Source organism: Lontra canadensis, unplaced genomic scaffold, assembly GCF_010015895.1.
Source record: "Lontra canadensis isolate GAN:19392208 unplaced genomic scaffold, GSC_riverotter_1.0 scaffold46, whole genome shotgun sequence".
Lineage (NCBI taxonomy): Eukaryota > Metazoa > Chordata > Mammalia > Carnivora > Mustelidae > Lontra > Lontra canadensis.
In genome coordinates, this window is record NW_022631040.1 from 3,271,478 (window position 1) to 3,299,023 (window position 27,546).

A 27,546-nucleotide genomic window follows, 5' to 3' on the forward strand; every position below is an offset into this window, starting at 1 on the left:
TCTGTTTTTCTATTTAACTGAAGCTTCTGCTTATTAGTAATAAGCTGGTGAAAATATGAAAGCTCCCTTTGCAGGTGTGATCTGTATTGTAGAGAGGAGTTAGTGGAATTTTTTGGTGTTTCTCAAGGGGATTAAGTAGATGACTGTTCCCTTCTTCTATACATACAGCTAGCTCTATCTAGGGCCAAAAACCAAACTTTATTTCTGAGAAATTTGTGCTCAACTTTCAATCATTCTGCACATTGCAAGGGACCCAAGTCACCATGGGGTGAGTCATTATGCAGCTCCCAGCGCTCCCAGCTCCTCCCAGTCACTTATTAATTGACTACTTAAAATGGTCACGAAGAAGAAAATCTTGTTTCAAAGCAGGACTTCTCTGTGATTCAGAGGTGATAAATGTGCCTTTTGGCTCCTTGTCCTCCTGGAGACACCGGGTAGCTTGTTTAATCTCCTAGTTGGTTGGTGAGTAAGTACAGTCTATTTTCCATCTGGAGCTCAGTTGTGCTTATGATGCGGTGATTAGGGTATCTGCTGAAGAACCACGGCATCCTCCCTAGGAATAGAATTACTATAAAACACCAGACCTCTCAGGTATCTTTTAGTCTGAAGCCAAACTTACAGATGAAACTTATTCATACAATTGATGATGAACAACAGCAATAAAAACCCACTTTAACCTCAAATATTTCTTCTTTTTTGTCGACTTTCTCCTCATGAACCAGATATCTGGCACCAAATTATCATGTTTGCAATGTTTTCCATGTCTCCTTGCATGTTAGATTCAGCCTAAATTCCCATTGGAATGTTTTTAAAACAGTTTCAGCATTTTATGATGAATCAACTGTAATCATTTAAAATTTAAAAGTTCCTTCCACAGAAAGCTTGAAAGTAGTTTTTCTTCTCTTCTTCCAGGAGAATCTTGTCATTGGGAGCCAGTGAGTATATTCCCTCACACTTTCTAAATTGAGTAGGAATGTTTGGCTGCAACTTAGATGCTACTTCAGATAATAATACAAGCATCATAATTACAAGTTTTGTTTAGTACAACTTGTGTTCACATAGTCATGTGGTAGGTTAATTAATATGTGAACATATTTGTGAATGCCATCTTTAACTACCATCTTCCCTTCAAAAATAAACCTGTAAGATGTGCTTAACTTCTACCAAAAACAAATTTAAAGTAGGTCTAACGTTCCTAATTCATAAGTGGTCTCCATATGATCAGCCTTTCCTTTATCTGGACCATCTAGCTTAGCTATGTAAATGTTTTTAAGAAATTGTTTTCTCATGTCAAGGCATCTGGGTGGCTCAGTTGCTTATGCATCTGACTTAGGCTCAGGTCGTGATATCGGGGTCCCGGGACTGAGCCCAGTGTGAGGCTCCTAGCTCAGTGGGGAGTCTGCTTCTCCCTTTCCCTCTGCCCTACCTCTCTGCTCATGCTGTCTCTCTCAAATAAATAAATAAGTAAAATAAAATAAATTTTTTTTTCTCATGTCTTGTCACTATTATAAGACTTTGCTTATATTTCCAATGGAAGCCAACTCAGTTGTACACGGACATACACACACACACACACACACACACACACACACAGTATCTACTCTATAAGAGGTGGCAGGCTAGGCTAGCAGGGAAGTACAAAAATAAATAAACAATCACACTGTAGAGTGGATTCTTTTTGCACTTGTCTTCAGAAGACAGCTAATCCACTCTACTGGTTGAAAAGTTTTATTATCCTTACCCTCCTCTAATTTCAGAAATATATTCTACTTTTATTCCAAGCTATTGACTAGAGAGAACATTATCCTAAAAATGACTTGTGCATATTTATTGGTAAGAAACACCATCTTTTACAAGAAGTGAACTTAAGTCTTTAAAAAAGCTAATAACTTGGGGGCGCCTGGGTGGCTCAGTGGGTTAAAGCCTCTGCCTTCGGCTCAGGTCATGATCCCAGGGTCCTGGGATCGAGCCCCGCATTGGGCTCTCCGCTCAGCGGGGAGTCTGCTTCCTCCTCTCTCCCTGCCTGCCTCTCGGCCTACTTGTGATCTCTGTCTGTCAAACAAATAAATAAAATCCTTAAAAAAAAAAAAGCTAATAACTTGGTTTGCATCCTTGCTTCTTAATAGTTATTGGGATTAAATACCATGCTTTGTAAAAAAAAAAACAAAAAAACAAAACAAACAAACAAACACGAGCCAAGACTTATAATCTCTAAAGATGGGTAATAATAAGTTCAAACATGTGACTCTAACAATCAATGAAAATAGTTGCAAAGTTGAGGGATGAGAGTAACTCTCATCGGTGTTAAAACTAGTTGGTCGTTCTAGTAATGTTCAATAGTTGATCAGTTTCTTTCTCTAGCAACAGTATTTATCACATCAAAAGAAATCTCTGCTCTTTAATACAGGAGGAAAAATTATTGATTGCTTTGTTTCAGTTGGATATTGTGTTATATCTAAAGCCAGTTTTAGAATAACTGAGTCTGAAACTCCTTCTAAATATGGGTGATTGGCAAATGAAACAAAATAAATAAAATTAATCTTTGAGGAGTTGAAGTAAAAGAAAATTTCCTCTAAATATAAATAAATAAGACAGAAATGTGCACATTAAATAAAAATAAATAACTGGCCACAATTGTTCAAAGCTAACTGGAGTATTTCATTTCATGTTGCTGTAGGATTTATATTCTTTTGTATGTATAAGGTATTTAAGAGTATAAGTAGGGGTGCCTGGGTGGCTCAGTGGGTTAAAGCCTCTGCTTTCGGCTCAGGTCATGATCCCAGGATCCTGGGATCGAGCCCCACATCGGGCTCTCTGCTTAGCAGGGAGCCTGCTTCCCTCTCTCTCTCTCTCTCTCTCTGCCTGCCTCTCTGCCTACTTGTGATCTCTGTCTGTCAAATAAATAAATAAAATCTTTAAAAAAAAGAGTATAAGTAATGAAATCTTGTGGAAATAGGTACTGGTAATAAATCAAGAGGCCCTTCCTATAAATGTTGTACTGGTATTAACTGGTCAAACATATAGAACTACAATTAACAAATGGTGTCTCCTTGAGATTATTTGACCAAAAGAAGGAATCATTCATATGAAGAGATCTGAAAAAAATATGAGATGATGATGCCAAAATAATCTTGATATTAGTTGTCATTATTCAGCTGTCACTGTAAAACATCTTACCGAACTTTTAATTTTATCTTCATGAATATCTTATTGCATTAAATAGCTCATAATCTCATTGAAAGCTTTCTAAAATTTTACTTCTTTGTATTTCTCTTATGTATAGACAAGCAATTTGTATGAGTTCTTTGCTTAATAGATAGGTTTTGGATTTTTGATTGAGAAAGGAGATGTGTGGTTAAAAATATGACTTCTATACTACTTGAATTAGCAATTTATAGAGAATAAGAACATAATTAGGTTCACTTTAAGTCAATTTGAATATCGTCCAGTGGATACCTAGTGCCTAATCTAGGATGGTACAGAGTGATATCACTTTATTTTCTAAATGCAAAAGTACTGGCTAACAAAAGGCTCTAATTAACAGTGTGGCAAATAATAGGATTGATTTTATCATGTACATAAATTGATGACTAATACATAGGAATTTGTTATATAGTCACATTCTTCACAGTTCAAGATGTGATAATCACATAAACATTAAATTAGGCAAGCATGTAGTAAACAAGTTAGAAAAAAGCATATCAATAAAGTCATCTATAAAGTTTTTTGTAAAAACAAGGTGATTTTAGTTACGATTTAATGATTTTTATGAATTTTTCTAGTCTACAAGTTTTTGAAAAGACATCATTGTAGTGGGACGCCTGGGTGGCTCAGTGGGTTAAAGCCTCTGCCTTCAGCTCAGGTCATGATCCCAGGGTTCTCGGACCGAGCCCCGCATCGGGCTCTCTGCTTAGCGGGGAGCCTGCATCCTCCTCTCTCTCTGCCTTCCTCTCTGCCTGCTTGTGATCTCTGTCAAAAAAAAAAAAAAAAAAAAAAAAGTCAGCATTGTAGTAAGAAGAGGTTAAAGAAAATATCCTATTTTCAAAAAACTAAGGAACGAGTCCAATTCCGTGGCTGTTTCTATCTTAGAGCACATTTAAATTATGGGAAACAAGAAGCTTTGAATGATGCGTGTGATAATCTGTTGCCGCACACTTAATAATTTAACACTGATAAACTATTTAGAAAGCAACAACTATATTTCTAAGACCCATAGAAGGAATAAAAATTAACTGAAAATCCCCACTAGTATAAATTTATCAATTGACCAATAATGAAGATGGTGACTTATCAATTACTATCAATACATACAGGCATCGTTCACTGTACTTGTAGTATATGTCATATGACTCTCCACTGATGAATTAGAAGGAAAAAATGTAAGGAACTGAATAAGACATACTTAAGTTTCTCTTTTCTTAAATGCCATATGCCTTATTTCATATCCCCCCTTTATTCTGAATTTGCCAAAAGTTTATAATAAGAATAGTGTGTGTGTGTGTGTGTGTGTGTGTGTGTATGTGTGTGTATAAACCTATAAACTGAAAAATTTTTTAGAGACCTCAGAACCCTCTCGGCAAAACTCTTTCCCACAAAAGCAATTAACCCCAACCTGCTTCACATAACCCCTCAGCTGTTTCTTGTACATTTGGAGCAGCAAGCTTGGTATTTTACAGATGATTCTTAATTTTGGGGAAAAAATCCTATGTTTGGGCAAACTATGTGCAATCCCACAACTGGTCTTCATTCTGCCTTGTAGGTTGCCCTTGGAAATCTATCTCCCTCCCCACTTTCCTTTCTCTTGTTAAATTTACTTTTTTTCTAAAAAAAAAAAAAAAAACCTCACATGTGTTTTTCAGGTCTTTCATCATCCTAGTTGTTTTATATCTGTTCAGCTTATCAAGAATATCCTTCTTACGGCTCAAGGGGATACACTCTTGGGTGGTATAAGCAACACACAGTCTCATATATTTCTTCTTCTGAACATTAATTTTCTGATAACACCACCAAGCAGGATATTTACTTTTAGCAGCTCCAAAACACTAAGCTTACATAAGTATCAAAATTAATTAACTGTCATAGATTTATTTCTTATGAACTATCAATTCAGTTCTTTTTTTTAAAATAAAGATTTTATTTATTCATTTGACAGAGAGAGATCACAAGTAGGCAGAGCAGCAGGCAGAGAGAGAGGAAAGGAAGTAGGCTCCCTGCTGAGCAAGGAGCCTGCTGCGGGGCTCGATCCCAGGACCCTGGGACCATGACCTGAGCCAAAGGCAGAGGCTTTAACCCACTGAGCCACCCAGGTGCCCCTATTAATTCAATTCTTATGCAACCTGAACTTACAAAGTGTATATTCTGAAACTTAAATATATATGGCTTTATCACCATGTTTGCTTAGGTTTCATCTTGTTGATTTTTTCCTTCATATTCTAGATCTAGCCTCAGCAACTCTTCTCTCCAGTGCATCCTTAGGTACTGCTACCAGAGTGCAAACTCCTGTTGTGTTTATTTAAAGCTTCTGCCTGAAAAACCAATCTTGCAGACATTGCAACCTGACATTCAAAGTCCTGTGTCTCCCAAGTGCCTACGGAAAGAGCATGGCCTTGTGGAAGGAATATTGGCCAGTCAACAAGTCTACTTTCTAGTCTGACTCTGGTATTTGTTGGTTGGTAATGTAGGAGTCACTCAGACTTAGTTCCTTTGTTGGTATTAAAGTGGGGACAAATTAGGCCATCTACCTTCTTTAAAGGTTTGGGGGACTTCATTTTTATTATTTTATAAAAATTTTTAAATTTATTTATTTAAGTAGGTGCCATGCCCAATGTGGGGCTTGAACTCACAACACTGAGATCAAGACCTGAGCTGAGATCAAGAGTTGGATGCTCAACCGACTGAGCCACCCAAGCACCCTAAAGATTTGGGGAGGACTTTAATTTAAAAAGATGATGGATGTGGAAATGAAGGCCTATAAAAATGTAAGTTCTTGATAATACAGAGAATTATCAAGCCACTTTGTTTTGCAGTCAAATGCTCTACCACTGAGCTATACCCCCACCACTTTGTTTTGCTGTTGGAAGTCCTTTAATATCTGACCCTGACCTGCCTTCCAGTCTTGTTTTCTGCTACTGGCCACTGACTTCTTTCCTGAACATCTAAGCATATTTTATTTCTCATTAGTCCCTAAATGTTCAGATATTCATCTTTTGTCTTTGCTAAAACTGCCTGGAATATTCTCCCCCACCCTCAGCTCACTCAATCTCTTTTTCTCTCCCCCTCACTTCCTACCTCAAACTCAAGACCAAACACAACTGCCATTTCCTTTCCTTTCCTTTCCTTTCCCTTCCTTCCTTCCTCCTTTCCCCCTATTCCTTCCTTCCTTCCTTCCTTCCTTCCTTCCTTCCTTCCTTCTTTAGAGAGACAGGGAGGAAGGGGCAGGGGGAGAGAGAGAGAGAGAGGAGAGAGAGAGAGAGAATATTTTTTAAAAAAATTTTAATAACATATAATGTATTTTTAGCCCCAGGGGTACAGGTCTGTGAATCACCAGGTTTACACACTTCACAGCATACCCCCCCACCAATGTTCATCACCCCCCCACCCTCTCCCGACTCCCCTCCCCCCAGCAACCCTGTTTGTTCTGCGAGATTAAGAGTCTCTTATGGTTTGTCTCCCTCCTGATCCCATCTTGTTTCATTTATTCTTTTCCTACCCCCCAAGCCCCCCACGTTGCATCTCTACTTCCTCATATCAGGGAGATCATTTGATAGTTGTCTTAGAGAGAGAGAATATTAAGCAGGCTCCACACTCAGCGTGGAGCCCAATGATGAGGGGTTCGACCCATGACCCTGAGATCATGACCTGAACCCAAATCAAGAGTCTGACATTTAATGGACTGAGCCACCCAGGCACCGCTGCTATCTCTTTCCTAAGGCTCTGATTTCCCTAATCAGAATTGATTTCTTCCTTCACAAGATTCCTGTAGAAAGAGTATTTCATTGTCCTATTTTGTCCTATAGTGTTGGTAGTCTTATTCCTATCTGTTTGCCGAACATGAGGAGCAGGGACCACATGTCTTTACATTCCTACAGTACTGAGAACTGGGCTTTATTACCATTATTCCCATTTTTAGAGGTGCCTCAATCAAGGCAGAGAGGTCAAGGCATTTACTTAGCTCATGCTATCTTTCAAAGTGGCAGGAAGATCCTGGTCTGCCTGATTTCCAATCTTGGGGCTCTTTCTACAGTGTTGTATGGCATCCAGACTTCTGTACGTCTGTCTTGAGGATTCTTTTGTTTGTTTGTGAATTAACATGAATCCCTTTGTCTCAATCAAATTCATTTGTCACTTTAGTGTCCTTTATATGAAATTATATTTGTCATTGCTCTGGGATTTTGAAATATACTTTCATGTCACTTGGAGTGCATATCTCCCTGTGCCCATGTTGGTTAATTTTGCTATTAAGAATGTTAAAGTGATCCTTTATTTTTTTCCTCCCCTAAGATTTTTTTTTATTCCTACCTCACCAATTAGATGGTTTTTGCTGGTCAGAATAGGTCTACAGCATCAACTCCTCAGTATTTCCCTAACTTCTGAAATATAACCTTTAGTATCACATGTTCTGCTCTGATCAAAATTATGTGAAGAGTCTGATGATATTGAAGCAATGCTTTGTTCACGCTTGGAATTCCTGGGCACTCTCCTCTACCTTGCTTGCTGTCTTAGGTTGGTTCTGCTGAGTTAGACATTTTCCGAATTATTTTTGCTTCTGGCCTTCTATTAATCTCTTGCCATTAGGTAGCCAGATGCAGAATTCAGTTCAGTTTTAGGGTGTTTACCACCTTAACTTTTGTCAACCAGCTTCTAGTTCTTAGATCTGTGCTTAATAGATCTAATGTATACTTTGGCTCTTCAACTTGCTGATAATAATGCTTGAAATTGACATTTATTAGTGCTTGCTCTGTGTCAGGTGCTGGGCTAATGGCCTTATAGGTATTTCTTTTTTCTTCCTCAAAGTGTTGAAAGTATTCCCGTTTAACAATGAGAAAAATGAGGTTTATAATTTGCTTAAAGAGAGAAAGGACTTGATTCTAAGCCTGTGTGCTACCCTGACCTATGGTCTTAATCAGAACCCAGTTATTGCTGGGTTATAGCAACTAAAAGAGAGCTGCCATTTCTTCTTACATTATTGAAAATCAGTTATTCACATTCAATTAATATATGCATGTGTATGTGAAATGTTTTTGTGCTTTTGTGTTTCTTCTCATTGCAATAACTTATCCTAACAATATGCAAAGTATCCAACAACCATGAAATATATCAGCAGTTAGTAACCAAAATCTATAAAGAGCTTAGCAAACTCAACACCCAAAGAACAAATAATCTAATCAAGAAATGGACAGAGGACATGAACAGACATTTCTGCAAAGAAGACATCCAGATGGCCAAGAGACACATGAAAAAGTGCTCCACATCACTCGGCATCAGGGAAATACAAATCAAAACCACAATGAGATATCACCTCACACCAATCAGAATAGCTAAAATTAACAAGTCAGGAAATGACAGATGCTGGTGAGGGTGCGGAGAAAGGGGAACCCTCCTATACTGTTGGTGGGAATGCAAGCTGGTGCAACCCCTCTGGAAAACAGCATGGAGGTTCCTCAAAAAGTTGAAAATAGAACTACCCTATGACCCAGCAATTGCACTACTGGGTATTTACCCTAAACATACAAATGTAGTGATCTGAAGGGACATGTGCACCCGAATGTTTATGGCAGCAATGTCTACAATAGCCAAACTATGGAAAGAACCTAGATGTCCATCAACAGATGAATGGTTAAAGAAGAGGTGGCATATATATACAATGGATACTATACTATAGTATACTATACTATGCATAGTATACTATGCAGCCACCAAAAGAAATGAAATCTTGCCATTTGCGATGACGTGGATGGAACTAGAGGGTATTATGCTTAGCAAAATAAGTCAATCGGAGAAAGACAACTATCATATGATTTCTCTGTTATAAGGAAGTAGAGCTGCAACATGGGGGGCTTGGGGAGTAGGAAAAAATAAATGAAACAAGATGGGATAGGGAGGGAGACAAACCATAAGAGACTCTTTTTTTTTTAAGTTTTTTTCTTTTCTTTTTAAAGATTTTATTTATTTGAGAGAGAGACAGTGAGAGAGAACATGAGAGGGGAGAAGGTCAGAGGGAGAAGCAAACTCCCCTTGGAGCTGGGAGCCTGATGTGGGACTTGATCCTGGGACTGCGGGATCATGACTTGAGCCGAAGGCAGTTGCTTAACCAACTGAGCCACCCAGGTGGCCCCCATAAGAGACTCTTAATCTCACAAAACAAACTGAGGGTTGATGGGGGGAGGGGGGTTGGGAGAGGGGACGTGGGGTTATGGATATTGGGGAGGGTATGTGCTATGGTGAGTGCTGTGAAGTGTGTAAACCTGGTGATTCACATACCTGTACCCCTGGGGCTAATAATGCGTTATATGTTTATAAAAAAACAAAAAAATTAAAAAAAAAGAATATAAACTCGCAACTAACATATTAAAAAGCCCTAGATATATATATGTATAGATATATCTATATATATCTATATATATATATCAGCAGTTATTTGTATCCCTAGATTTAATATACATAAAAGCATCAGTATTAACTGTAAATTTTATAACAATAATAGCTAACATGGCTAATACTTTCTAGTTCAAAGTTCATGTATTATTTCATTTATCTTCTCAATACCCATTGAAGTAGGGTTATTACTATTATCCCCCCCCCCCCTTTTTTTTTAAAGTTGAGGAAAATAGAGACACAGAGAAGTCCCTTGTCTTAGACCTTTGCTACTCAAGCAACTGCATCTGGTTCCTCTGGGAGCTTGTTAGAAATGCAGAACTTCAAGCCTCACCTTAGAAACCTACAGAATTAGAATGTGCATTCAGTAAGAATCAGGTATTCACACTCACATTAAGGTCAGAGACACATGTCTCTTAAATCACACCGCTGGTACAGAGGAAGCTAGGATTCAATCCCATGCAGTTAGACTCTGTGCTGGGACTCTCACATTAGGTCGTCTTAATTGTTATAGAAATGAATGGGAAGCACTTAATTATTATGAAATAAATATTGCCACATGCTTAATGTGCCTATGGATTATGTGACACGTGGATAGGATTTTACTTGTATGAATTATACTTTTTAAGAAAAGATTCTATTTATTTATTTGACAGAGAGAGATGCAGTGAGAGAGGGAACACAAGCAGGGGGAGTGGGAGAGGGAGAAGCAGACTTCCTGCTGAGCGGGGAGCCCTATGCAGGGCTCAATCCCATGACTCTGGGATCATGACCTGATTGGAAGTTAGATGCTTAACGACTGAGACAGCCAGGTGCCCCTGAATTATTCTTTTTTTAAAAAAGATTTTACTTACTTGTTAGAAAGAGAGAGGGAGAGTGGAAGAGAGCAAGAGAGGGGAGAGGGGCAGAGGGAGAAGCAGATTCTCTGCTGAGCAGGCAGCCCCATGCAGGACTTGATCCCCAGATTCCAGGATCATGACTTGAGCCGAAGGCAGTCGCTAAATCAACTGAGCCACTCAGGCACCCTGAGCTATACTTTTTAATAATAAATAAAAATACTGACTTCTCATCAATCACTTTTATATTTGACTGTTTATCATGATCCAACCTTATTCTTCTACTCTCGCCTCCATCTCTTCTTTTTATTCATTCTTTAAAAAACTTACTTATTTATTCCATAAGCATGTGAAGAGTGACTAATATTTTTTAAGCATTTTTCTTTTTTTAGGTGTGAGAAGACAAAGACAAATTAGACCCAATTCTTGACCTCAAGACATTTAGTGGCATTGAAGACAGATCATTACAAGTTTAAATGACTGTTGTAATGGAATTATTTACTAAGTGCAGTGGGAACATAAGCAGAAAGCATGTCTTAGTTTGAGGTGCCCCCAAAGCAGACCCAAGACAAAAATCCAAATGGCAAGTAGTGTTTTTGATAAGCAAAAACAATGCTGATAGAGGAGTGATCAAGGATGATAGGAAAGAGAAAATGGACAATGAGGCCAGCTCTCCCTGAGGATGATTAGACTTTAAAACTCTGGGGGGCTAGTATACCAACCATGGCCCTGAGTTGTTTTTCATTCAAGGGGCAGGGAGTTGGAATATTTATACCCCGTCTTTGGTAGAAGCTGCCCCTGTGGACATTCATCCAGGTCAATGCAGGCTTGCTGCTTAGGCAGACGACATGTCCTTTGGCAGAGAAATACAGACATAGGTAGCTGGAAAGCAGGCTCGAGTGCACTGAGTGGTTAGGGCTAAGGGATGTGGACTAGACATCCACAGCCTCTGCTTTGGCCTGTCTGAGGACTCAGGGAAAGTTCCACTGAGAAAGTGATTCTTGGATCTACTCTTGATGGCAAAATATTTTTTTTTTTTTTCTAGGAAGAGAAAAGGGCATGTTCAAAGACAGGCAGGAGAGAACATGGAGTATTCGAGAAACTAAACATTGTCTAATGCTCCTCAAATCTAGGGGATAGCACCAACAGGGGCTCTGCATTTCATACCATGTTCAGTTTTTCTCTTATGGGAAATAGGAAACCACTGAAGACTTTTGAGTAGAATTGTGACATGGTTGAATTTATAGATTTAAAGAGACCGTTTTGGCTAGGGTAGTGGGGATTGATTAAAGGAGGTGGGGATGAGGGCAAGGGGATTTTGAAATGGTCTGCAGCAAGGTAAAATGAGGTTGGCCCATACTGGTGGAGGGAAAAGGACAAGTTTGAGACAGTTTATATGGTAAAATGGAGGTACTTAGTGACTACTTTACTGAAGGAGATGGGAGAGGAGGGAGAGACTGTAAGACTCTGGTGTGGGTGACTGTGGGCAAAAGGATTAATGACTCTGGTGTCTCAAAGTGTTATTAAATGGTTTTGTATAGTCTCTCTGCCCAGCAGGAAATGGAATTGAACATTCCCAGAGTGTACAGCTGGGGTAACCCCTAAAAATAGGAGAAAAAGAGATGGAATGAAGAAATGCACATATTATGTCATTTTCTAAGAATCCATATCTCTAATAACCGATACTTTGAAAGCTGAGGTAACTTGGAAGCACTGGTTCAAATAAAATTTCCCCTTCATTCTGCTTAGAGTCATGATCCCTCATGTAAAGAGGCAGTGGTGCTAAAAATGATTTCCCTAAACAATAATTTTAAAAAAGAGAATCTCATAGTCTAAAGGGAGTTGAGTCATCCAGGATGAAAAATTTGGGCCACATGTTATTTATTTTTCCTCTTATCTGTCAGAAAAATTTGTGTTGAGATATCAGTCCCTACAGCTCTTGCCTGGGATTGTCAGGACAATGCATTCCTCATCATCCCAGACCTGGAGCGATCTCATGGGACACACCCAGTGATCCTGATCATGGTGTGAAAAATATTGGGATGCATTTTCATAAGGTATCCTTAAAGTCAACATTCATTCACTAACACCTATTTATTAAAGTACTACTATATTCCAAGTACATGGTATTGGGCTCCTTTCTATCGAGTTTAATAGCAAAGGAAAACCTTAAACTAACAATAGTCAGCTAAAGACTTTGAGAGTGAATAAAGAAACACTTATTAAGGGATAATATTTTGTTTTTTCGGTTAGGTGGATTTCGATCATCTTTTCATTTAAAGACAAATCATGGAGGGGGGAACAAGATATTGAATGTTCAACTTTTTCTGTAGTTTCTCAAACAGTTCTGTAAGAAGCGTTGATTCAAATGTTTAGTGAATGAAGTAATGAGAACCCCAGAATCATTCATCATTAATCCACCCATTAAATAAATACTAATGAGCTTTAACTCTGAGATAGGTACTAGCATCTTTGTTGGGTGCAGTGATTTAAAAAGCACATCTCCAGTGCACCAGCGTGGCTCACTTGGTTAAGCAGCTGGCTCCTGATTTTGCCTCAGGTCATGATCTCCGTGTCCTGGGACCAACTCCACATCGGGCTCCACACTCATCGAGGAGTCTGCTTGAGGATTCTCTATCTCCCTCTGCCCTTCTCCCACTCATGCACTCTCTCTCTCTCTCTTTCTAAGATAGACAAATCTTTTTAAAAAAAGCACCTCTCCGGGTGCCTGGGTGGCTGGCTCAGTGGGTTGGGGCCTCTGCCTTCGGCTCGGGTCATGATCCCAGGGCCCTGGGATCGAGCCCCAAATCAGGCTCTCTGCTCAGCAGGGAGCCCGCTTCCCTTACTCTTTCTCTGGCTGCCTCTCTGCCTACCTGTGATCTCTGTCAAATAAATAAATAAACTCTTAAAAAAAAAAAAAAGCACCTCTCCAATTCTAAGAGAATGCTGCTGGCTTCTCAAGGAACACACATGGAGTTAATTTTGAAAATGCAGTCAGGTGTGCTAATAGGCACTGGTACAAAGTGTTTCTGAAACACAGATGCTCAGAAGGATCTCAGCCAAGCAATGGGGAAGAAAAGGAGCTTTCTTTTGCCCCTCCTTTTAAATCCCAGGTTTGATAGTTTGCTTCTTTGTATATACATTTGCAACTTTAGAATGAAATTTAGGAGCACCTGGGTGGCTCAGTGGGTTAAGCTTCTGCCTTTGGCTCAGGTCATGATCTCAGGGTCAGGGGATTGAGCCCTGCATCAGGCTCTCTGCTCAGTGGGGAGCCTGCTTCCCCTACCACCACCACCTGCCTCTCAGCCTCTCTCTCTGTCAAATAAATAAATAAAAATCTTGAGAACAAAATTTATACTCTAAATGTTTCATGTGGCCAATATCATGCAAATGTGCTGTAGTAGGTATATACCAGGAACCTACACAATGGTCTCCTCAGCTTTCCCTTCTTTGGGAAGTCACAAAAGTGGACCTTTGGGAGTCCCATCATAAAATGTAACTCTGCTTTCTGACTAGGGAGAGTCACTTGATTCAAATGGTATTGGACTTCCTTTCCTAGAATTCCAGAACTGAGACCCAGAGGATGAGATTCATTTTCTCTATGAACTGGACTTTATGCTTAGTCCAGAGATACTGGAAGTCTTACTTCTCATGTGGATTTAAGAACAAAGGAAACCAGCCTAAACACAGAGAAGAAACCTTAAAGAGAAAATTCCAATGGCTTTGTACTCTTGGTTCTAGACCCTTCCAGAAGTCTAATAGCATTCATGCCTTTAAACATAAGGGATTTTCCATTTTCTGTCTAAAGTTCCATTTTCCATCTAAGCTAGTTAGAATGGGTTTCTGCAACTTAAAAAAATCCTAAATAATTGTAGCAGGCATCTTTATTCACTTCCTCAGAATTCTTCATTGATCCCTGTCTACCTGCCTTCTTTTCTATCAGCATCTAGGTACTACCTTGGGAGAACTTTTTTTTTTTTTTTTTTTTTAAGTTTTTAGCTACTGTGGAGGGTGAAGTGAATGGAATTGACTTCACCTTCAGGCCCAGGGAAGGACCTTCTGCAAAGCTCATACTCTTGCTTACAATGATTCATTTCAGAGTAGGTCCCACTTAAGTGGATGGCCTGAAGAGATGCTAAGTGAGATAATCTGGGAGAAATACCCCTGATGTTATTTGACTAGAGATGTTCCTACTTTTTTGGGAACATCTTCCCAAACAATGTGGCAGGAGAATGTGAAGTCTAGAGGGGCTGTAGATCTTCCTGTTGTGGAGGAAGCCAGATAGAGGACAAAGCTGATCCAAAGGAGTTGCTGAGAACACCGAGAAACAGATACATGGTGGCTTCACGGATCAAGTCATGACTGAAGTCAACACTGAGTCTGTACGTTTATTTTTCCTCTTTATTTTATTTATTTATTTTGATTTGAGTCATTTGAGTCAGATTTCCTACTGTGAAACAAAAGCCTCATAACCAACAGTAATGCATTCAGAATATTTTTTCCCCAGGTCCTTGATTTTTTTTTTTTTTTTCGCCTACCATCTTGGCCTGAAAAACCTTCTGATTTATAGACTGTGGGTTTAAAAAATCAGTCACTTCTGTTGTCCTTTTGAAATGTCGGTCTGATAGTATTGCTGTTACTTACATGTTACAATGAGACTACATTTGGACAGTCTACAGTACCAAATGAGGAACAGAATGTAAGAGATTAGACAAGAGAATGAGATGTACTCTTTTGATCAGGAATATCTTAAAACAATACTTAATAAATAGTATGTATTTAGAAATTGAGTAACCTCAGAAGCTTTAGTTTCCAGGACACCATTTTTTGTGGGGGGGTGGTGGTGGTGAATATTTTCAAGTAATAGTTTTAGGTTTTTAGGCTTAAAAATTGAAAAGATTTCTGACAAGGCATGTTCTAGATAAAATTGTACCTCCTGAAGCAGGATAACCTGCTCCACAAAATGTTAAATTATGTTTTTAACTTAGCCATTTGTCATAGAAAGGGGTGGTAAATGTTTTTGATAATTTTATTTTTTTTAAGATTTTATTTGTTTGAGAGAGAGAGAGAGGAGCAGGAGGGAGGGAGAAGAAGATGCAGAGACTCTCCAGTAGACTTCGCACTGAGCACAGAGCCATGCAGGGCTTGATCTCACAAACCTGAGATCATGACCTGAGCTGAAGCCAAGGCGGGTGCTCAACCAACTGAGCCAACCAGGTGGCCCAAGAGCATTGCTTCTTATATTCTTTTCCAAATTTGAGATTTCAGTCACAAGTCTTATAAACCACAACATCTTAAAAAATTACTATGTAGATTGACTTCTCAATGTCACTATATGAATATGTGTTCTTTCAAAACACAGATGGTGTCTGAACAAGAACTGTTTCTTAAATCTATTCTTTTATCTAGTAATACTACCAACATGTCTTGTCAGGTATTTGAGTTACCAGAATACCAGAAGGATCCTGTGACAAAGGAACAGTCAAAACAATACACAAAACATCTTTGTCCAAATTTACTCATTTTCCAAGGAAAGATGAGTTAGCTAACACTTGTGATCATGTAGCTCAGAAATCTAAAATAACTTTTTCATAGAAGGCCAGATCTCCAAAACTTGAAATAGAGAAGCTGGTAAACAGATCACTTAGGCTTACTGTTTTATTATTGTTTTAATTTAATTTGATGATTCAAATTAAGCATAAATAAAGATTTGATTGGATAGGTCTGTAGTCTATTTATTGGTTTTGTTATGGGAAGTTTAAAGATAGAAGGGTATTTCCAGTAAAAAATATTCTCTGGGTTTGTTAAAATGAGAAAGAAAAGAAGAAAGAGAAAGAGGAAGGCAAGTCATGATCTCGGGGTCCTAAGCCCTATGTCAGTCTCCGTGCTCAGCAGGGAGTCTACTTCTCCCTCTCCTTCTGCCTCTCCCCTCCGCCGCTCATGCTCTCTCTATCTCTCAAATAAAGAAATAAAATCTTAAAAATGAAATAAAAGAAGCAGTGTTCTTTCTTGTAACATGAAATGCAGAAGGCAGCTGTTGAAGATGTGAAAACAGGGTTACTAGACAGATTAGTGACTTGTCTAAAGTTACACAGACAGTAAATGGCTGACCCTAATGTCTAGGCCTTTAGCCACAGAATAATAATTCTCAATTCTTGGGCACTTCCTTGAGCCAGGCAAGGCTTCACATGCAGTAACTTGACAGTAACTTCTCTTACTTTACTTATTTACTTCTGTATGTCTTGTGCCCATACAATGTGCTATCTTCATAACTATTAGTTTAAGTAGCCCCCCACCGATGGGTCTAGATGACAGACTAGATTTTGATGGAAAGAAGGCCAAGGATAAGTGCTGGGGAGAGGACAAGCTCTTGTGATGAAGTGAAGTGGAGATTTCTTTTTTAATTGTGGTGAGAACATTTAACATGAGGTCTACCCTTCTTTACAACATTTTAAGTGTGTAATACAATATGGTTAACTACAGGCACTCTGTTGTACAGAGGATCTCTAGAACTTACTCATCTTGCATGACTGAAACTTTATACTCATTGAAAAGCAACTTTCCATTTCCACATTCCCCCAGCCACTGGCATCTAACATTCTATCCTCCACTTTTATGAGTTTAACTATGTTAGGTATCTCCTATAAGTTGAATCATACAGTATTTGTCTTTGTGAGATTGGTTTATTTCACTTAGCATAGTGTCCTCTAGCTTCATCCATGTTGCATATAGCAAGATTTCAAGAAGTACAGATTTTTTAATAAGAGTAACTGCCATCCACTGATGCTGGTGCTCATACTTCACAGGTTGTGGTAGAGGTTGGATGCTTTCCCCCCTTCATTTATAACAAATCCTCTGGCTTTTAGCTGGGCACACCTGCAGAAGTGGTGTGTGCAACTTCCAGAAAATGTCCTTAAAGACTAGAAGCATGCTCTTCTTTTTTGCTTTTTTGCCTCCTGCCTGGGATGGGACCTGAATGACTGGAGCTCCAGGAACCATCATATATCATGAGGGAAGCTTGGGGATTAGGCAACAAAGTAGAAGTAGCCTGACTTTCTGATATTACAAAGGGCCACCTGTGTTCTGGAATGAATCTCTTTGGACACTTGCATGTGAGAGGAGTGAAGGAAACTTTCCTTGTTTAAACCACAGTTATTTTTGAAATGCTATTCATAGCTGAAATAAATCCCAACTAATTTACATATATAATTTCATTTTATCCTGACAATAACTCTCTGAGGTAGGTACCATGATTATCTCTATTTGTAAGTGAAGAAATCAAGGCCCAGAGAACCTTAGTAACTTTCTCATGGTCACCCAACTAGTAGAGGATAAAGCTGGGATTCTAATATCCCCTCTTAGACATGAGAATGTATTCACCATTAACCATTAGATTAATGGGACAAAAGGACTTCCACTGGTCTTACGTCTCTAGTTAGGGTCTCTTTCTGATAAGACTACATGAGAGGCCTGACCCTTCAGTGGTCCTCAGCACAGGCGGGTAGGTCATTGCAAAGGTCTCATTACAGCAGATACCTAGTAGAGACCACAAGATGTTTGGTTAGGATGTATTGGTCTTTCTTACTGAATACTTAATTCAAACTGATTTGAACAATTAAGAAATTTGTTAGCTTACATAAAAGGAGAACCAGAGAACAGTCTTCAGGGTTAGTCAATGAAGGAGATAAGTGAAGGTAACAAGAACACAGGCTCTTTCCCCGCTCTGCTCTGTGGTTCACAGCATCAGCTTCATTCAGAATTTGGTGCTTTCTGTGGTAACAAGAAGGCTGCTTATAGCAATCAGGATTATCTGTTTTCTTATTCACATGCGGCAGAAAGAGAGAAGGCATTTCTTTGTTTTTCCTTTAAAATCGAGATAGAACTTTCTTATGAGCTTCCTGCTAACATTCGCCTGTCATCAATAGCAATTGGTTCTAGATGTAGTCTGAAGGGAAATGTCGACATATAAATGATAACTGAGGCCATGGGAGTGGAGGAGGTGCAGGGTTGCCTGCTGGCAAACAAATCATGTAAGCTTCAGAAAAGAAACTCCCTCTGGGCCAAATAATTAGAAATCTGCATGGCATCCCCAAAGGCCAAAGCTGCTCCTGCCTAAGGACTTCACCACCAACTAAATCCCCCTCCTCCTGGACCAGGTGCCTCGGTACAGGACAGCCCCTCTCCATCAGATGTAGCAACAGAGATAAAATGGTCCAGGGGAGTGGTAGTCTGAGCAAAGGAGAGGTCTTTGCTCAAAAGCAAGGAAGATATTTTTTTTTCCTTCCGCTGACTGGAGTCCAGAACTATAGTGCTTCCCCTGCTATGACAGGTCCACAGCAGAGCAGCTCTGTCACCCGAACCATCCTAAATACTGCCCCTCGGTGAACACCGCCCTCTCGCTGCGTGCCACAATAAATGGTCCACTCCCATCCACCTGAATCCTAGGTCTTTCTCCTCTGAACCCTTTCTCAGATACATCCTTATCAGACAAAGAGACTTGGAAAAAGAGCCTGTACGTGAGAAACAGAGACCAAGAAGATGAAACCGCAGCGTTAGGAGAGTGGCCGAGAGAATCGAATGCTTGTCTTGGAGTTTGCTAATGGTGTGTGGCTTGTCCCAGCCCTGTCTAATCTCCTTCCTCTCACATATGTTATATATAATATATATATATATATTTGCTTTTACTCCTTCCAAAATATTGGTTGCATCTTCTGACAGAGTTCACCAAATGGCCCAGTTGCCGGCATCTCGAAGGTGTTCTCCAAACATGACTTTGCTGTGTGGAGGGGGGCTGTTGACCCCTACCACCTGGTGCGTCTCTCTCTGGAACAGCAGAATGCATGCATGGGATGCTATCACTTCCCCCACGCACTGCTCCAAGCGCTCCCTCTGCCTCCTCCACCCAGCTTCACTTCATCTCTCCTCCCAAGATGCAGTGCTCCTCACTAGCCCCCACAAATTCTTTCTTGTCTTCCTTTTTTGGCAAAAGAGGGAGGATGTGGGGTAGAGGAGGTTGCAGTCTCCACCTGTGTCTATAAAGGGAGGTCGCTGGCGGGAGTACTGGGAGAATAGTGCTCTGGTAGCCCCAACAAACGGCCTTCTGGTTTTGTGCCCAAAGGCAGGTACTGGGGAGAGAATTAAAATCTCATTCTTCTCAGATAGTTTTGTTCTTTCTCAGGTTGTAAACCATGTGCCATCAAAAGACTGTGATTCCTAAATTAGCTTCATGGCATGCTCGGGCAGCTGAATTTCCACTTAGAATCTGGCAATGGATTGCCTGTCAATCATAGGTCTTGGTGTCATGCATTTTTCCTTTTACTCTCTTCACAAACACCCTAGGGGACATTGTGAGACATTGCTTCTGAGAATGCTCGCCGAAGTTCAATTAAAACTGGTCTTTGCCACAGTGTTTTGATAAGTGCATCTGTAAAGCCATACAATTTTTTTTCTGTTTAGAAATGAAAAGAAGTCTCATTACTGGTTTGACGAGATGCCTACTTAAATGACTAATGCCACTTCAGCTTAATTACTGATCTCCCTATTTGAAGTTAATACGCAATTTTTAAACCAACACTTTCTCTTCAGAACTAAAAACACTGATGCCTGGCTTTTATTAAAATTAAAATTAATTAAAATTAAAATTAAAATTAAAATTAAAAATATCTCAAGTGACTTGCCTCTAGCCATACCTCTTTAACAAAGCTTCCATGGTATCAGCACTTACTGTACCAGAAGGCCTTGTATCATCGACTCATATTTTAAATGTGTAAGAATTCATCTTCCCCTCAAACAAAGATTCCTCAAAGGCTAGAATTGTAATATATATAATACACATATATGTATTGTACATATATAAATGTATATGACATGTAAAACATGTGTATATATGTATATAACATACATGTATTTAATACATATGTTATATATAATATATATATATATATATTTGCTTTTACTCCTTCCAAAATATTGGTTGCATCTTCTGTCACATTTCTGTCCCTACTGATATCACTTTAGTTTCAGTTTTTATTTCTTCTTATCTGTACAATTGTGATTGTCTTTGCTGTAATTTCTTCTCATCTCAATTTACACTACATGAAGTAGCTAGATCAGATTTTTGGGGAATAATTCTCGTCTTGCTAGTCTCTTGGGCAAAAATGGTTTAAAAAATTCCCTATATTTCTTTAACAATAAAGCTAAAGTTAATCTTTAGCAACGTCTTTTTGGATATGCTAGGTCCTATGGCCTCCTAACTCTTATTTGATATTTTTCTAGCATTTTGAATTTTATGGCCTGAACTACTTTTCCAAAACTTTCTTCTCCCTTAGCTTCTAGAACAGCATTTTCTCTTGACTCCAGTGGTATCTCTGTTAATTACTCCTCAGTGTCTTTTGCTGAACCTCAACATGTCTCTCAAATCTTGATATACTCTAATAGATGCTTCGTCTCTTCTGTTATCTTTCCACGTGACAGGCTCTTCCTGGGGAAGCTAACTTATTCTCCATATACATGGATGTACACAGTGAGGACTCCAGAGTTTTAGTCTTCAGGCCTGACATATCTACCTGGTTCCAAACATGTGTTTTCAAATGTCTGGTGAAAAAATCATATGCTTATGTCCTCCATTAAAATGATTCTTTCAATGGCTGAAGGTCGTTTCATTATTAAATTTTGGGGGAAAATCCATTCTTCTTGTATATGAATAACCTTTAATTATAAATCAGATTTCCATAATGGATGAAGAAGGAAGAGAAATAGTGGCAAGTGGGCTTTCCTTTTGATTTTGATACTTATTTACCATACAACCTTAAAAATGTCACTTAAATTCATGCGTCCTCAGTTTGATGTCTTAAAAAAATGGACTAATCAAAAAAAAAAAAAAGGACTAATCTAGTTGAGGCAACTCACGTGGTGGGAAATGGGCTGGTCTGAAGTCTTGTCTTGGTTCTGTCCCAAGTGAGCAAAGTGATATTAGTGAGTCATTTTCCTTTCTAGTTCTTTGTTCCTCATGAAATAAGAAGACTGGATTAGTTATTAAAAGACCTGTTCTATGTACTGCTATCCTAGTATAAGTTATGTATGATTGTGAAAACACCTTGCACACTGTTAGGCATTATATGGTTCTAAGGTATCACTAAGAGTACAAACATTCGGGGCACCTGGGTAGCACAGTTGGTTAAGCGATCAACTTTTGGTTTTGCTCAGCTCTGATCTCAGGATCATGAGACTGAGCCCCCTGTTGGGCTCCTTGCTCAGTCTGGAGTCTGCTTGAGTTCTCTCTCCCTCTCCCTCTGCCCCCCGCCCCAGCTCTCTCTCAAATAAATAAACCTTGAAAAAAAAAAAAAAAAGCATAAACAATCAAGTTGACACTGAAGATGAGGGACTAAATCATTAAGAACTGATAAAATTCTGGGTCCTATTAGCAACTATAATGATGGAATCATTTGTGTTCATGCGCAAGTTTTAAGTTAGAATCACTGAATTACTATTTACCATCAGTATAATTACCAATATTTGTTGTTTATAATAATTTAGTATTGGTTGCATAATTATTAACAGTAGACTTCTAATACCACATATTGTATTATATACTACATCTACTAAGAATATAGATGCCATTTTTTATTATTTCTCTTCTAGTAGGTTGACTCTTAATGGATGTCAGTAAGCTTTTTTGTTTTAAGGAAATGAGATTATATACTACAAATTGAGCACAAAAATAGGAAAGTGTAAAAATCTAGTAAGAGATAAAGGGAACTATATCCTTTAGATACCTTACAATACCATAAAAAGTTCAGTTACTATATGACACAGAATTCTCAAAGGTTTTAAAGGGGAAAACAGATTCTAACCCTTCTGGATTTATGTGACTTTCCTGTTCATATTTCCTGTTCCATTTAGACACCAGTGGAATGGTCAACAAAAGTTTTTGTCTTTTTTCTAGATAATGGTTGTAGAAAAGATTTGACTAATCACCCTTCCTCCCCCCAGTTTCTAGTCTGGCCTGGAATGAACAGAGCTGTACACATGCACACATGCTCAACCTACTTGGAAATGAAACTAGTCCCTTTGGAAGTTTAACCACTTTAGGAAACTTATTTGACACTATATCTCTCATGATTTTATGCAATTTGGCACTTACATTATCTATAATGCTAATTTTATAATAAAGCAAGACAACTTTAAAACATCCTTATAAAAATCTGTGTTTCGTATGCATGATATTTACAATATACCTAAAATCTGTTTTTGTCTCATCAAAACTTTTTATTTACTTCATATGCTTGTTTTGTTTTTAATTCAAATTGCACATCCTTTCTGTTTTATCATAGGAATGAAATTATCTGCCTTAAAAAATACACTCTTTTAATTTCCTTATCTATCTGGGCTATGCAGAAGGTGTTCCCTCTGAGACCTGAGTCTATGAATTCCTCAATAATTCCTATCTCACTGATGAAGAATTCCAGGCAGGTTATTCATTAATTGTTGTCGTCAGTAACCTCACTCACAGTATTAGCTGTCAGATTCACTGCCAAGCTTCCTTTGTTACTGGCCTTAGTAAGACAAACCTTTGTTTATCTTTCATGACAGCTCATAGGCTGTCTTGGATGCCCTGCCTAGCGAGGAGGCGTGGAATGCCACCCTTCTTTACACGTTGTCATTCCTGATGCCGTGAACCATTTCTCAACTCTTACTTAGTCACTTCCTTTCAACTCCTGGGTAATGTTCATTGCATTTCTTGGGCTTGTTTGGGTAGCTAGGTAACACTGAGATGTACAAGTGGTTTCTTTACATTGTGATTTGCTTTCAATCAGAGTTTGCTGTTGAGAAGGGCTACCTGGGTTAAAGATTTATGAGACTGCTTTCAAGATCATTATCTTTTTGTGTTCCAGACTCTAGCTAACAAAAGATATTACCATCAGTCATTGGCAGATCACTGGGACTTAGCTAAAATTTGTTTAGGGTGATAGTCCCAGACTCTTGTCCTAGGACATGTTCAGGATCCAGGTAAAGAAACAGAGGAGGGGAATGGTGTTGTTATGACTAGACCTGGAAACCTTGTGCCATCTTTAGCATATTTGTGAGGTAGCAGTATGCATGACATCCGTGCAAGATGGTCTTTGAAATGGAGAAATTATGCATACATTTTTTCATCCAAGTTTGGGTGAGTAATAATGGATGGATAAGAAGAAATTAGGAATGAGGGATGCCTGGTTCAGTCAGTTAAGTGTCTGATTCTTGATTTTGGCCCAGGTCATGATATCAGGATCATGAAATTGAGCCCTGCATTGGGCTCCATGCTGGTTGTGGAATCTGCTTGATATTCTCTCTCCCTCTTCCTCTGCCCCTCCCCCTACTCACATGCTCTTTCTAGAAATAAGTAAATAAATACATAAATCAATAAATAAAATCTTTAAAAAAAAAGAAGAAATTAGGAATGGAAGTCCAAGGAATGAGTAATATTTGTCTTAAATGACCTAAGAATGTTTTTTAAGCTAAATTAGAAATAAACAAGTGTGCGGTCTTTTGGTAAAGTCTAATATATACCATTTTTCTCTGGGATAGATTTGCTTATTTATTCATTTAACAACATTTATTAGGCATCTTTCATGTGTCTCAACCTGTGTTAAATTCGAGAATAAAAGGGAATGTAAAACAGTTTATTTCCTCTGAGGAGTTCATAGTCTCATGAAAGGGCAGATATACATTTAAATGTGATGTGATAGTGGTTGGACAGTCCTTCTTTAGTCTTGGTGTGTGGTCTTTCCCTTCTACTTCATCTGCCATCAGGGTGACGAAAGACTTTCATTCCTTTCAGGGTATGAGGCACACATATGAGTATTCTGGGCCATTGAAAAGGTAATTTCCAATGTAGCACAATTAAGAAGGGGCTACTCTGGGGAGTGGAAAACCACACCCAAAGTGATGAGAAGAATACTAACTACTTCTCAGTTAGGGTGAGAGGTGTTATTCTCTGGAGTTTTGAGGAAGTTCTGAAGACTTGGGTCACTTTGTAAGCCACAGCCTTGCCTGGTAATGGATGGCTCCCTAGAACTCTCCATATAATTGTCCTAACCCTGGGTGGGGCTGGAGAGGATGCATGGAATTAGAAAGCCAATGAATGCATACTCTAAAGAAGGCAGTTGGGCCAATTGTGTCATCTTGGAATATAATTCTGTGCTACTTCTTTTGGGTCTCCATTTTGAATTTTTCTTTAAAGTGGTGGTTCTGTGGAAACTCTATGGCTGTCTGATGTTTCTCAGATAAATAAATGCATAAATAAAATATATAGGATTGCAAAAAACCACAATTAGGTTGAAATATCGTAATCAAAATATTTTAAAAAGGAAAAAACCAGTGACAGAGGAGACTTAAACTTTCGGAAAGGTGGAATACATTTTCTTTTCCTTATTCCTCCCACTAAAAATAACTAAAAGCCCTGGACATTACATATGAAACAAACAAAAAAAGACTCTGAAAGGTGGAGAGAAATAAAAGACCAGCTAGAGACTTTAGAGACCAAGGAATGATATGGTTGTGATTTCCCTAGATTGTCTTTTTGCCTTATGTACTCTAGACCTAAAGCTAAAAAGCTGGTAACTCAGAAATGTCAACACATACAGACAAAAAAGTCCCAACAGACGCTTTCTTTCTTTATAGCCAAAGGGTAAGGAAAGGGAAAGTCTAGCAAGACAGAAAACTTTAAACAGTAAGCATTCCACTCCAGCCAAACACCAAAGAAAAAAAAAAATCTGTGGCCCCACCCACACCTATGTCAGCAAAGGCTGAATGGCGAGTGTAGTGGAGTTCTAGTGGAGAGTTGTGACTCCTACCCCTGCCCAGTATAATGATAAACTTCTCTTCCCCTCAAGTAGCAACAGAGGCCAAGTGGGAAATTTGGACTTCTAGTCCACCTGAAATAATAAGGCAGCATCTCCCTTCTCCTCCTGGAACAGTGTCAGATGAAATCAGCTAAAACAGAAAGTTTCAGTAGAACCCAGAGTCTCATAACATAATATTCAGAATGTCCAGATTATTATACAAAATCAATTGTCACACCAAGAAATAGGCTAATCTCAGCTCAAATGAAAAAAAAAAAAAAAAAAAGAGAGACAATCAGTACATGCCAACAAAGAGATGAAAGTAATGTTAAAGTTATCTGGCAAAGATATCAAAACAACCTTTATAAAAATATTTCAGTAAGCAATTATGAACATACTTAAAACATAAGAAAAGTAGAAAGTTTCAGCAGAGAAATAGAAGATATCAAGAAGAACTGAATGGAAAAATTAGAAATGAAAAATACAAGAACCTAAATAAAAACATTCAATGGATGGGCCCAAAATTAGAATGGATGAGACAGAGGCAATAATCAGTGACCTTAAAGATAAAATAGAATTTATCCAGTTTAAAAGAGTAGAGAAAATGGAGGGAAAAAAAAATGAACAGTGCCTCATGTACTTGTGGGATTACAACAACAACAACAACAACAAAAAGGAAGGCTGAGAACTTCCCAATTCAACAAGAACACTAAACCTATATAATCAAGAAGGCGAGTGGATCACAAAAAGGAAAAACCCACAGAAATCCACATCAAAATGTGTCATACACAAACTTCTAAAACTAAAAAGCAAAATCTTGTAAGGAGTGAGAGAGAATGACCTTACTCATAGGGAGAAAGCAATTTGAATGATATGAGATTTATCAGAAATCATGGAAGCTGGAGAAAGTGGCATGTCATTTTTATGTGCTGGAAGAAAAGAACGGTCAACCCCAAATTCTGTATCTAGGGCAAATGTCCTTTAGGAATGAAGGAGAAATCAAGACATTCTCTGATAAATGAAAACTAAGACCATTTGTCAGCATTAGAACTGCTCATAGTTCTTATCTCATGAAAGGAAGGGGAAGATAGGCATACTGATAACCAATTCAAAACATTAGCAAAAGAGATGGTGTTAGACTCACACTATGGAATACTACTCAGTAATAAAAGGAAAAGCCACTGATACATGCAGTATCTTGAAGAATCTCCATAGTATTATGTTGAGTAGAAAATCCAGTCCCCAAAGGTTATACACTGTAGGATTCCATTTATATGACATTCTAGAAATAACAAAGTTATAGAAATGGAGAGATTAGTGATTGCTAGGGTTTAAGGATGGAGTAGGGTGGCAGGGAAGTTTGCATGACTATAAAAGGGCAGCACAAGGGATCCTTGTGAAGATAGAAATGTTCTGTATCTTGACTTTATCAATGTCAGTATCCCCATTATGATATTTTACTATAATTTTGCAGGATGTCACCATTGGGGAAACTGGGAAACTGAGAATACACAGGATCTCTCTGTATTGTTTCTTGCAATTGTATGTGAGTCAACAATTTCTCAAAACATTCACTTAAAAAACTGTAATAGAATAATATATGTGCTTCTTTATTCACACTTTAAACTTTTTTAAAGTTTCTAGCAGTAAGTCTAATTGCTATTGGAACTTGGAAGTAATGATGAATGCAAACAATGTTTCAAAATATCTTCAACAACTCTAACGTGACATAAAAATATCTGTACTTTGTGACAGTCACATGTCTTGCTACTTGTTGATTGTTGCTTAGATTCATAATGGAAGGAAATGCTAAATTTACATGGAAGTTAGTGAAAATAAAGATGTAATTCTTTCCTATCCAAGGATACAGACCCCCAAAAGGTCTAAAAACAGGTTTTGAACATCTGCTCAATGAGAATGCTTCTGATTGACAAGAGAAATAAGATTAATATTCGGGGATAGATTTCTCAGTGAGAAGGCTATATTCTCTGAGCTTGGACCTAGTTTGTGGGGATATGGCTAAGATGGACCCAAAAGGTCAGAATCATTGGCAAATATGGGACACCTTATGGTGCCTCCCTCAGGAAAATGGTGGAGAAAATTGAAATAAGCCATCATGCCAAGTACACTTGCTTCTTCTGTGGCAAAACCAAGATGGGAAGAAAAGCCATGGGCATCCAGCAGTGTGGTTCCTCTATAAAACAGTTGCTGATGGTCCCTGGACCTATACCACCACCTCTGCCCTCATAGTAAAGTCTACTACGAGAAGACTGGAAACATCGAAAGACCAGTGA

The 27,546-nt window shown here is 38.6% G+C and overlaps 1 pseudogene; it reads left to right on the forward strand.

Moving 5' to 3' along the window:
- The first annotated feature begins 263 nt into the window (after window positions 1-263).
- On the forward strand, window positions 264-27,546 carry LOC116876617 (annotated as a pseudogene).